General features: G+C 40.1%; 1 protein-coding gene across 21 annotated transcripts in view; it reads right to left on the reverse strand.

Annotated features, from left to right (window-relative positions):
- The window catches only part of FANCC (FA complementation group C), a 343,951-nt gene extending 333,013 nt beyond the window's left edge, over positions 1-10,938 (reverse strand). For 19 of the 21 annotated variants that reach the window (XM_024995472.2, XM_059888957.1, XM_059888956.1 and 16 more), the window contains exon 1: positions 10,751-10,938. The gene's annotated coding sequence lies outside the window, so the exon portion shown is untranslated. Of the gene's footprint in view, positions 1-10,091; positions 10,466-10,750 lie in introns of those variants that run through there. The other 2 variants (XM_059888958.1, XM_059888955.1) reach the window with 1 other exon arrangement.
- Between the last annotated feature and the right edge of the window lie 856 nt (positions 10,939-11,794).

Raw genomic sequence — 11,794 nt, forward strand, 5'->3', positions numbered from 1 at the left:
ACATAGGAACAGTATATAAGTATTTGAAAATTTGTTCAACATCATTAGCCAATAGAGAGATGCAAATTAAAACTAATATGAGATACTACTTCATACTAAGATGGCTATGAAAAAAGACACAGTAACAAGTCAAGATATGGAAAAATTGAAACTCTCACACAATGCTTCTGGGAACATGATACGGTATGGCCATATTGGAAAACAGTTTAGCTGTTTCTTAAAAAATTAAAATGTGAACCTACTACACAACCCAGTAATCTCCTTATGGGTATTTATCCAAGAAAAATGAGAACATATGTCCACACAAAGACTTGTACATGAATGCTCATAGCAGCATTATTCATAATAGCCAGAAAGTAAAAACAACTGATGTCCATCAACTGATGAATGGATAAAGAAAATGTAGTATAATCATACAATGGTTATTTATCAATAAACAGGAACAAACTACGGATACATGCTACAGCATGGATGAATCTCAAAACCATTATGCTAAATGAAGCCAGACATAAGATGGCACTTATTTCATAAATCCATCTCCATAAAAGGCTAATTGATAGTGATAGAAAGCAAATCAATGGTTTCCTGAGGCTAAAAGCCAGCACCAGGTCTGACTACAAAACCTGCAGAGGCAAACTTATTAAGGTGATGTAAAATTTCTAAAACTGAATTGCTGTGATCACTGCACAATCTCAAAAATCTTCTAAATTTACTAAAAATCACTTAATTATTTAGAAAAGAGGATACAGTTCCAAAAGGTGATTTTTTATATGAACTTTGCTTTCCTGTTATTAGAGATACGTAAGAGGAAGATTATAGATGTTCCTATCTTAACAGGGAAATGTTTTCTACACACTCAGCACAGTTTATTGAAGAGCCTAAGAGAATGAATGGACCAGGGAACTCTGCAAAGTCTCTTCAAAAATCAGTCCAAAAATGTCTCTTTTTTTTAATGTGTTTCATGGGGTAGTGATAGGCTTGCTACCATTATTACATGGGTTTGGGCTATCTTTTTAAGGTAAACGTTTTTCCTGTTACAGCTACAAACAAAGTAAAATAAAGATATGTAAAAATAGAGATCTGTATTTTTCATGTTCTTAAAAAACAAAGTCCAAAAAATAAGTGTGATATTTAGTAGAAAATTTTCAATGCTCAAGATTTGCCTTTTTATCTACTTTATTTTCTGATGAACTTTTAAAGTTTTTCCTTCTCTACTAAAACACTGCAAAGTCAATGCACTTCTTTTACAGATGTTTCTTTCATACTAAAAGATCAGTCTTTCAAGATCTATGAACAAAAACAGAAAATGTACATACCCCAGCCTAAAATAAAATTGAATAAATCCATTTTGGGGTGGGGGGGATCAAGATGGCAGAATAAGAGGACATGCAGGTCACCTTCCCCCATAAATAGAGCAAAAACACATCTATATGTGGAACAATTCTCAAGGAAAACTACCTGGAAACTGGCAGAAGAACTATAAAATCAAAGCTATAATAAAGATACACACATAATCGGGCAGGACAGAAAGAAGAGTAATGAGTTGGACCTATGCCCCTGGGAGGGGACTAAAAGGAGAAGGGAGATCACACAAGCAGACACTTATCCTGTGAAAGTGAGTGGGTCAAGCCACAGAATGGGTGTCCAAGTCCTGGGGACCGATGTGGATGAGACAAGCCCCCTTGGCTGCTACTAGGACAGATAGACTGAAGAAGTCAAGGCTCCACTAGTAAGAGGTGCATAGGTATTGCCTCACCACTAGACAGGGAGGAGGGAGGTCTGTCTTAGAGGCTGCTCCCTTGCCACATTCCCCAGTCCACTCTGAGAAAAATCCCTGCCCCTTCTCTGTCCCTGTCACAGCTTGGCCCTGGCTCTAGAGTAGCCAGGACCTGGGGAAAGATTCAATCTAGGGACACCGAGGCGACAAGAGGGTCTGTAGGGTGTGGGCCTGCTAAGACAGCAGTAGCCACTGTTGATGCTTATTTACAGTACCACAGTGCCAGTGGGGAAGTCCAATTATCTCAACAGATGCAGAAAAATCATTTGACAAATTTCAACATTCCTTCATGATAAAAATTGGATATGGTGGGAATATATCTCAACATAACAAGAGACATTTATGACAAATCCACAGCCAACATAATTAAGACCCAACTATTAAATGAAATTAAAACTTTCAACTGTTTCAGCTGAAACCCTTTCAGCTAAATTAAAAATCCAGACAAAGATGCCCACTCTTGTCATTTCCATTGCTGTGTCCTAGACACAGCAATAAGACAAGAAAAATAAATAAAAGGTATCCAAACTGGAAGGAAAGAAGTAAAACTGTCACTATTTGCAGATGACATGATACTCTATAGAGAACCTTAGAGCTTCCACCCAAAACTATAAGTATAAATGAAATCAGCAAGACTACAGGATACAAGATTAATATGTAGAAATCTATTGTATTAATAATCTGTTACACTAATAATGAAACATCAGAAAAAGTAAAACAATAAACGTATTTAAAATTGTACCCCAAAAAATAAACATAGGGATAAACTTACAAAGGAAGTAAAAGACTTATACTCTGAAAATTATAAAGCAATGATGAAGGAAACTGAAATGATTCAAAAGAAAAGGGGCAATAAAATAGAAATGGAAAGCTAACTCATGTGCTTGGACTACATGAATTAAAATTATTAAAGTGCCCATACTATCCAAAGCAATCTACAGATTTAATGTAATCCCTATCAAAATACCCCTAACATTTTTCACAGAATGAAAACAAATAATCCTAAAATTATATGGAACCACAAAAAAAAACCCTGAACTGCCAAAGCATCCTGAGAAAAAAAACAGTAAAGCTGGAGGTACAACCCTCCCTGACTTCAGACTATAATGCAAAGCCACAGTAATCAAAACAGCATGGTATTGTCAGAAAAAGACACACAGATCAATGAAACAGAATACAGAGCCCCAAACAAATCTATGCACCAATGGTCAATTACTCTATGACAAAGGAGGCAAGAATATATAATAGAGAAATGATAGTCTCTTGAATAACTGGTGTTAGGAAAACTGTACAACCATATGTAAAACAATGAGATTAGGTTATTTCCTCACATCACATACAAAAATAAACTCAAAATGGTTTAAAGACCTAAATGTTTACAACCTGAAACCATAAAACTCCCCAAACAGAACAGAGGTAGAACAGTTTTTTACACAAATATAGCAGTATTTTCTTCGGTCAGTCTTCTATGGAAAAATAAATAAAAGCAAAAACAAACAAATGGGCCTCCATCACCTCCACTAGCTTTATTGGTAGTAATGCTTCCTAAGGCCCACTTGATATCACACTCCAGGATGTCTGGCTCTAGGTTAGTAACCACACACCATCATGGTTATCCAGGTCATTAAGACCTTTTTTGTATATCTCTTCTGTATATTCTTGTGACTTCTTCTTAATCTCTTTTGCTTCTGTGAGCTCCTTGCCATTTCGTCTCTTCTCATGCCCATCTTTGCATGAAATGTTCCCTTGGTATCTTCAATTTTCTTGAAGAGATCTCTAGTCTTTCCTATTCTACTGTTTTCCTCTAATTCTTTGCATTGTTCAATTAAGAAGGCTTTCTTATTTCTCGCTGCACTTTTCTGGAACTCTGGATTCAGTTTGGTATATCTTTCCCTTTCTCCTTTGCTTTTTTCCTTCTCTTATTTTCTCAGCTATTTGTAAAGCCTCCTCAGACAACCACTTTGCCTTCCTGCATTCCTTTTCTTTGCAATGGTCTTCATCACGGCCTCTTGTACAACATTCTGAATACAGTTCTTCAGGCACTCATCTACCAGAACTAACCTCTTGAATCTATTTATTACCTCCACTGTATAATCATAAGGGATTTGATTTAGGTCATGCCTGAATGACCTAATGGTTTTCCCTACCTTCCTTAATCTCAGCCTGAATTTTGGAATAAATAGCTCACGATCTGAGCCAGTCAGCTCCACGACTTTTTGCTGACTGTATAGAGCTTCTCTATCTTTGGAGGCAAAGAATATAATCAATCTGATTTCGATATTGACCACCTGGTGATGTCCATGTGTAGAGTCATCTCTTGTGTTGCTGGAAAAGGGTTTTTGCTATCAGTGTGTTCTCTTGACAAAACTCTGTTACCCTTTCCCCTGCTTCATGTTGTACTCCAAGGCCAATTCTGCCTGTTACTCCAGGTATCTCTTGACTTCCTACTTTTGCACTCCAACCTTCTATGATGAAAAGAACATCCTTTTTTTTTTTTTTCTGGTGTAAGTTCTAGAAGGTCTTTAAGTCTTCACAGAGCCATTCAACTTCAGCTTCTTCAGCATTAGTAGCTGAGCTATAGACCTGGATTACTGTGATGCTGAATGGCTTGCTCTGGAAACAAATTGAGATTGCTCTGTCATTTTTAAGACTGCACCCAAGTATTGCATTTCGGACTCTTCTGTTGACTATGAGGGCTACTCTATTTCTTCTAAGGGACTATTTTCCACAGTAGTAGATATAATGACCATCTGAATTAAATTTGCCCGTTCCCATCCATTTTAGTTCACAGATTTCTAAAATGTCAATTTTCACTCTTGCCATCTCCTGCTTGACCACATCCAATTTACCCTGATTCATGGACCTAACATTCCAGGTTCCTATGCAATATTGTTCTCTGCTGCTGCTAAGTCCCTTCAGTCATGTCCAACTCTGCGCGACCCCACAGACAGCAGCCCACCAGGCTCCCCTGTCCCTGGGATTCTCCAGGCAAGAATACTGGAGGGGGTTGCCACTTCCTTCTCGAATGCATTAAAGTGAAAAGTCAAAGTGAAATCACTCAGTCGTGTCCGACTCTAAGCGACCTCATGGACTGCAGCCTACCAGGCTCATCCATCCATGGGATTTTCCAGGCAAGAGTACTACCTTTACCACCAGACACATCCACAACTGAGTGTCATTTCCACTCTGATCCAGCTCTCTTTCTGGAGCTGTCTCTCCACTCCTCCCCAGTAGCATATTGGACACCTATAAACCTAGAGTGTCATTAAAGGACTGAAAAAGTATGGACCAACAGAAGAAGAAGGTATTAAGAAGAGGTGGCAAGAATACACAGAAGAACTATACAGAAAAAATCTTCATGACCCAGATAATCATGATGGTGTGATCACTCACCTAGAGCCAGACATCCTGGAGTGCAAAGTCAAGTGAGCCTTAGGAAGCATCACTATGAACAAAGCTAGTGGAGGTGATGGAATTGCAGTTGAGCTATTTCAAATTCTAAAAGATGATGCTGTTAAAATGCTGCACTCAATATGCCAACAAATTTGGAAAACTCAGCAGTGGCCACAGGACTGGAAAAGGTCAGTTACCATTCCAGTCTCAAAGAAAGGCAATGCCAAAGAATGTTTAAACTACTGCACAATTGCATTCATCTCACACACTAGCAAAGTAATGCTCAAAATTCTCCAAGCCAGGCTTCAACAGTACATGAACTGAGAACTTCCAGATGTTCAAGCTGGACTTAGAAAAGGCAGAGGAACCAGAGATTAAATAGCCAACATAAACTGGATCATTGAAAAAGCAAGAGAATTCCAGAAAAGCATCTACTTCCGCTTCACTGAGTATGCTAAAGCCTTTGACTGTGTGGATCACAACAAACTGTAGAAAATTCTTAAAGAGATGGGAATACCAGACCACCTTACCTGCCTCTTGGGAAGTCTGTATGCAGGTCAAGAAGCTACAGTTATAACTGGACATGTAACAATGGATTGGTTCCAAATTGGGAAAGGAGTATGTCAAGGCTGTATACTGTCACCTTGCTTACTTAACTTATATGCACAGCACATCATGCAAAGTGCTGGACTGGATGAAGTACAAGCTGGAATCAAGATGCTGGGAGAAATATCAACAACCTCAGATATGTAGATGATACCACCCTTATGGCAGAAAGTCAAAAGGAACTAAAGAGCCTCCTGATGAAAGCAAATGAGGAGAGAGAAAAAGCTGGCTGAAAACTCAATATTCAAAAAACAAAGATCATGGCATCCAGTCTCATCATTTCATGGCAAATATGTGAGAAAACAATGGAACAGTGACAGCCTTTATTTTCTTAGGCTCCAAAATCACTGCAGATGGTGTCTGTAGCCATGAAATTAAAAGACGCTTTTCCTTGGAAGAAAAGCTATGACAAAACTAGGTCACGTATTAAAAAGCAGAGACATTACTTTACCAACAAAGGTCCGTACAGTCAAAGCTACAGTTGTTCCAGTAGTCATGTATGGATATGAGTTGGACCATTAGGAAAGCTGAGCGCAGAAGAATTGATGCTTCTGAACTGTGGTGTTGGAAAAGACTCTTGAGAGTCCCTTGGACTGCAAGGAGATCGAAGCAGTCAATCCTGAAGGAAATCAGTCCTGAATATTCATTGGGAGAACTGACGCTGATGCTGAAAATCCAATACTTTGGCCATCTGATGTGAAGAACTGGCTCATTGGAAAACATCCTGGTGCTGGGAAAGATTGAAGGAAGGAGGAAAAGGGGATGACAGAGGATGAGATGGTTGGATAGCATCACTGACTTGATGGACATGAATTTGAGCAAGCTCCAGGAGTTGGTCATGGGTAGGGAAGCCTGGCATGTTGCAATCCATGAAATTGCAAAGAGTCGGACACAACTGACCAACTGAACTCAATCAACCTGGAGGGATTCATCTTTCAGTGTCATATCTTATTCCTTTTCATACTGTTCATGGGGTTCTGAAGGCAAGAATACTGGAGTGGTTTGCCATTCTGTTCTCCAAAATGGCGCCCAATTAAATTTTAACATTGTTGCACAGCAAAGGAAACCATCAAGAAAACAAAACCACAACTTACAGAATGCGAGAAAATATTTGCAAATTATGCAAATGACAAGAAGTAAATGTACAGAGCTCATACTACTTAACATCAAAAACTAAACAACCCAATCGAAATATGGGCAGAAGACCTGAATAAACATCTTTCCAAAGAAGACATACAGATGACTAACAGGCACATGAAAAGATGCTCAACTTCACTAATTATAAAAAATGCAAATCAAAACCTCAAGAGATATCACCTTATACCTATCAGAAAGGCCATTATCAAAAAGTCTACATATAACAAATGTTGTCAGGGATGTGAAGAAAAGGGAACCCTCCTTCACTGTTAGTAGAAATATAAACTGGTGCCAACCACTATGAAAATCAGTATGAAGGCTCCTTAAAAAACTAAGAATAAAACTACCATATGATTCACTCTGTGTATGTTTCTGGAAAAAACAAAAACACTAATTTGAAAAGGTACATCCAGCCCAATGTTTACAGCAGCACTATTTATAATAGCTGAGATATAAAAACAACCCAAATACCCAATCAAGAGATGACTGGATTAAGATGTGAATTATATAAAAACAATGTAATATTCAGTTCAGTCGCTCAGTCGTGTCCGATTCTTTGTGACCACATGAATCGCAGCACACCAGGCCTCCCTGTCCATTACCAACTCCCAGAGTTCACTCAAACTTATATGCATCGAGTTGGTGATGCCATCCAGCCATCTCATCCTCTGTCGTCCCCTTCTCCTCCTGCCCCCAATCCCTCCCAGCATCAGGGTCTTTTCCAATGAGTCAGCTCTTCGCATGTGGTGGCCAAAGTACTAGAGTTTCAGCTTTAGCATCATTCCTTCCAAAGAACTCCCAGGGCTGATCTCCTTTAGAATGGACTGGTTGGATCTCCTTGCAGTCCAAGGGACTCTCAAGAATCTTCTCCAACACCACAGTTCAAAAGCATCAATGCTTCAGCGCTCAGCCTTCTTCACAGTCCAACTCTCACATCCATACATGACCACAGAAAAAACCACAGCCTTGACTAGACGGACCTTTGTTGGCAAAGTAATGTCTCTGCTTTTGAATATGCTATCTGGGTTGGTCATAACTTTCCTTCTAAGGAGTAAGCGTCTTTTAATTTCATGGCTGCAGTCACCATCTGCAGTGATTTTGGAGCCCAAAAAGATAAAGTCTGACACTGTTTCCACTGTTTCCCCATCTGTTTGCCATGAACTGATGGGACCAGATGCCATGATCTTTGTTTTCTGAATGTTGAGCTTTAAGCCAACTTTTTCACTCTTCTCTTTCACTTTCATCAAGAGGCTTTTTAGTTCCTCTTCACTTTCTGCCATAAAGGTGGTGTCATCTGCATACCTGAGGTTATTGATATTTCTCCCAGCAATCTTGATTCCAGCTTGTACTTCATCCAGCCCAGTGTTTCTCATGATGTACTCTGCATAGACGTTAAATAATCAGGGTGACAATATACAGCCTTGACATACTCCTTTTCCTATTTGGAACCAGTCTGTTGTTCCATGTCCAGTTCTAACTGTTGCTTCCTGACCTGAATATAGGTTTCTCAAGAGGCAGGTCAGGTGGTCTGGTATTCCCATCTCTTTCAGAATTTTCCACAGTTTATTGTGATCCACACAAAGTGAGCCATAAAAAATAATGAAATTTGTAGCAACATGGATGAACCTGGAAGATATTATGCTTAGTGAAATAAATGAGACAGAGGAAAAAAATACTGTATTGTATCACTTATATTTGGAATCTAAAAAATAATAAAAATGAAGGTATAATACCGAAAAAGACTCACAGATACAGAAAAAGACTCACAGATATAGAAAACAAATTTGTGGTTACCAAAGCAGAGAAGGAAAGGGGGGAGGGGCAAACTAGGAGTATGGGATTAACAGACACAAACTACTACATATAAAATAGATAAGCAACTATACTGTATAGTACATGAAATTATTCCCATTATCTTGTAATGCCTATAATGGAGTATAATCCGCAAAAACACTGTAACTTGAAACTAACACAATATTGTAAATTGACTATATTTCAATTTTAAAATAATAATAATACATTTGATGCTGATTTCCAGGCTGACTTGAGGCTCCACCACTAACAACCTGAAACTGCCACTGATGTGAGGTTTCCTAGGCTGTCTCTGTGGCCTGGACAACCAATCCAACTTTTTACTGGCCAGGATGGCCTACCTTTACCTGGTTTTCATAAATGCAAAATTTGTATAATTGTTACTGGAACTACTTGGTGAAATATGGAACTAGTTAAAAGTACCATTTATTTTTAAATGTACACACACAGTTTCACATACAAGCAGCACCACATCTTTCACATTCAGCTAATCAATCAAGTTAATGTTTTTTATTACAGTATAGAAAACTCAGACCTTCCAAAATCATGTTTGCTTAGTAAGTGTTTTTCAAGAAATCAAGAGGTACATGACTAAATAATGAAAAGGGTGAATTAAAATATATAATATACCAAGGTATAGTTAACTCACTTTTAAAGAAGCAGGGTCTAACTTTTACTCTGCCAGAAAGAGGGCTTTGATATAACTAGGAAAAGCAAATTCTTTTCTGATGCGGCCTTTCTTGTACACATATGAATAACGTATATGAGGGCTTACTTCCCTACGAATCTAGTGCAGTATATTAGATTGAAATAGCATTTTAACGGATAAACTCACAATGATTATGTTTTCTATCAAAGTTTTTGTACAAGTGATCCCAACACGTGGTATGAATTCTACCATTTGTAACAATCTTTCCTCTCCTCCTGAGGGAAGTAATGAAAAAATGTTTTGAGCTGCACACCACTAAAGGTGAGTGACATCCGGAAAGACCTGAATATTGGTGGCCCAAAAGTGCCCTACTCATGTGATAAAAAGTCAACCACATCTCAGTTATGATGCATTAAATGGGAAAAGGGTTAGAATGAAACCAGGAGCCCGAGAGCTTTCCAACAATTTCAGATTACGACAAACATTCCAACATAGGTCTTTGCTGGAAAATTCCTCAGCCTTTCCTTGACATTCTGGTCCCAAATTTCCTATGTTTTTAAAACTCCAAATCTTTTTTCCCTTTCCGGACTCTTCCAGCCCATGCAACATGACCATAGAGGGTTCATGTTGTAAACGCGTCCACGTAAAAAATTACCGAAAAAGCAAGCTAAACTAACATCCCCAACCCTCCGCAAAAAAAAAAAAAAAAAAACCCACCTCCCCAAGGCTTTGGACGCTATTTGGCCTGCCATTCCAAAAAAGTGAGTTTCTGGGAAATTGTCGCCCATCAGAACCCAACTCTCCTCCTAAGATGCAAAGCTGGGAAAGCAGGAAGGGTAACAAACCGCCCCGGGCTCCTCTAATTGGGCCCCCACCACCCAGCACTCTGGGGGCGGGGGGCGGTGCGACGAGCAGGCAGCCAGCTTTAAAGGGTGATGAATTTTAAATGGCGAGCTTTTCAGAGCGCCCAAGGATCCAGGGCAAAGAAAGTCACCTTTGCTCCTGTCCTTTTAAGCTGCCTCCGCTTACTGAACAGAAAGAAGCAAAACAGCAATCCCCAGTTCCCACAGCTATGGGGAGGGCTCCCTTCCGCTCGACCCCTCGGTCGGCTCCACCCCCTGAGCCTGCCCCGCCCTCTAACCACGCCCCTAGCCTGCGGCCCCGCCCCCCAGGGTTGGCCCCACCTCAAACCTCTATCTACTTCGCAGCCCCGCTCACCGCCCAAGCCCTGCTCACTCACCTAGGTGCGGTGCGCGCAGCGGACGTTCTCGCGAGCCTTTCCCCCCTACCCCAACCCACACCCTCAAGCTGACGTGTCGGCCAGACCCCCGAGGGAGGCAGACGCCTTCACTCGCGCTCTGCGGCCTCTCTCTTACCGGTGGTCCGCGCCAGAGCAACTTCAGCAGTTTGGGCAGTGGCGGCAAGGCTGCCAACCGCCCGGGTTCTGTGGCTTGAAAATTTGACTTTGCCTCGTATTGGTTTTTGTGTTCTGTTTTGACTCTTAGAATTTTCCCGCGGCTGTTCGGCAGCTGAGCCGCGCGCGCACGTATTCGCAGTGCACTCTGGGGCTTGGCCAGCGACCCTGCACCCCGGCGGCCTCGCGGGAAAATTCCGACGAATCTCGTGCTCGAGGGGCGGGACGCGGGCCCAGGCTCGGCCGGAAGTCGGTCCGTTGGGGCGGGCCTAGGCGAGGGGTCCTACTGAGGCTGCCTTAGTTGTTCCTGAGCACTAAGCTGGTGTCGCGGGTTTCAAGTAGACCGCAGGAAGGACCTTAAGGGGGAAAACCCTGGGTTTTTAAATAGGTTGTTGCTCAATTTCAAGATTCTGTTCAAAATGCAGAAAATTTTTAAAAGAAAAATTGAGTCTTTGTCAGGAATGTAAAACCACTAAACAAAACCTAGAATATTTTCTAGGTATAGTCACATAAAAAAGGGAATCTTTCTTTGGATCCCTCACCACCAGCAAAATCAGTTCCATACAGTGTTTGATTGGGTTCAAATCAGTTCTACGCTGCATTTAAACCACTTAAATGGAAGGCATCTTTTTTTGTTTTTTTACAAACTTCCATTTTTGTCGTATTAGCGTGTCTTGGTGGATTTTTAATTCTTGAACCTAGTAATGCATGAAGTTTTTTCATAGATGTTTAAGTTGTTAAAATTTTTTTGAGGAAATATTTTTAAGATTTAACTTTTTTTTATCTATGACTTACAATTGTAAAATTACAATTTTACAGGTGCTTTCAAAAAACAAGGCAAGGTACACACATAATAAAAATAACCAAGCACCTTCAGCCTTCTTTAATGAAGGAATACCTACTTTACCAAATAAATTGGATTCAGGGATTAGATAATATATTAAATTTGTAAGTAAGGAAGTTAATGTGTTGGATAACTGTAACAAAAAAAATTGTTTGTTTTTTT

The sequence above is a fragment of the Bos taurus genome, chromosome 8 (genome assembly GCF_002263795.3).
Source record: "Bos taurus isolate L1 Dominette 01449 registration number 42190680 breed Hereford chromosome 8, ARS-UCD2.0, whole genome shotgun sequence".
Lineage (NCBI taxonomy): Eukaryota > Metazoa > Chordata > Mammalia > Artiodactyla > Bovidae > Bos > Bos taurus.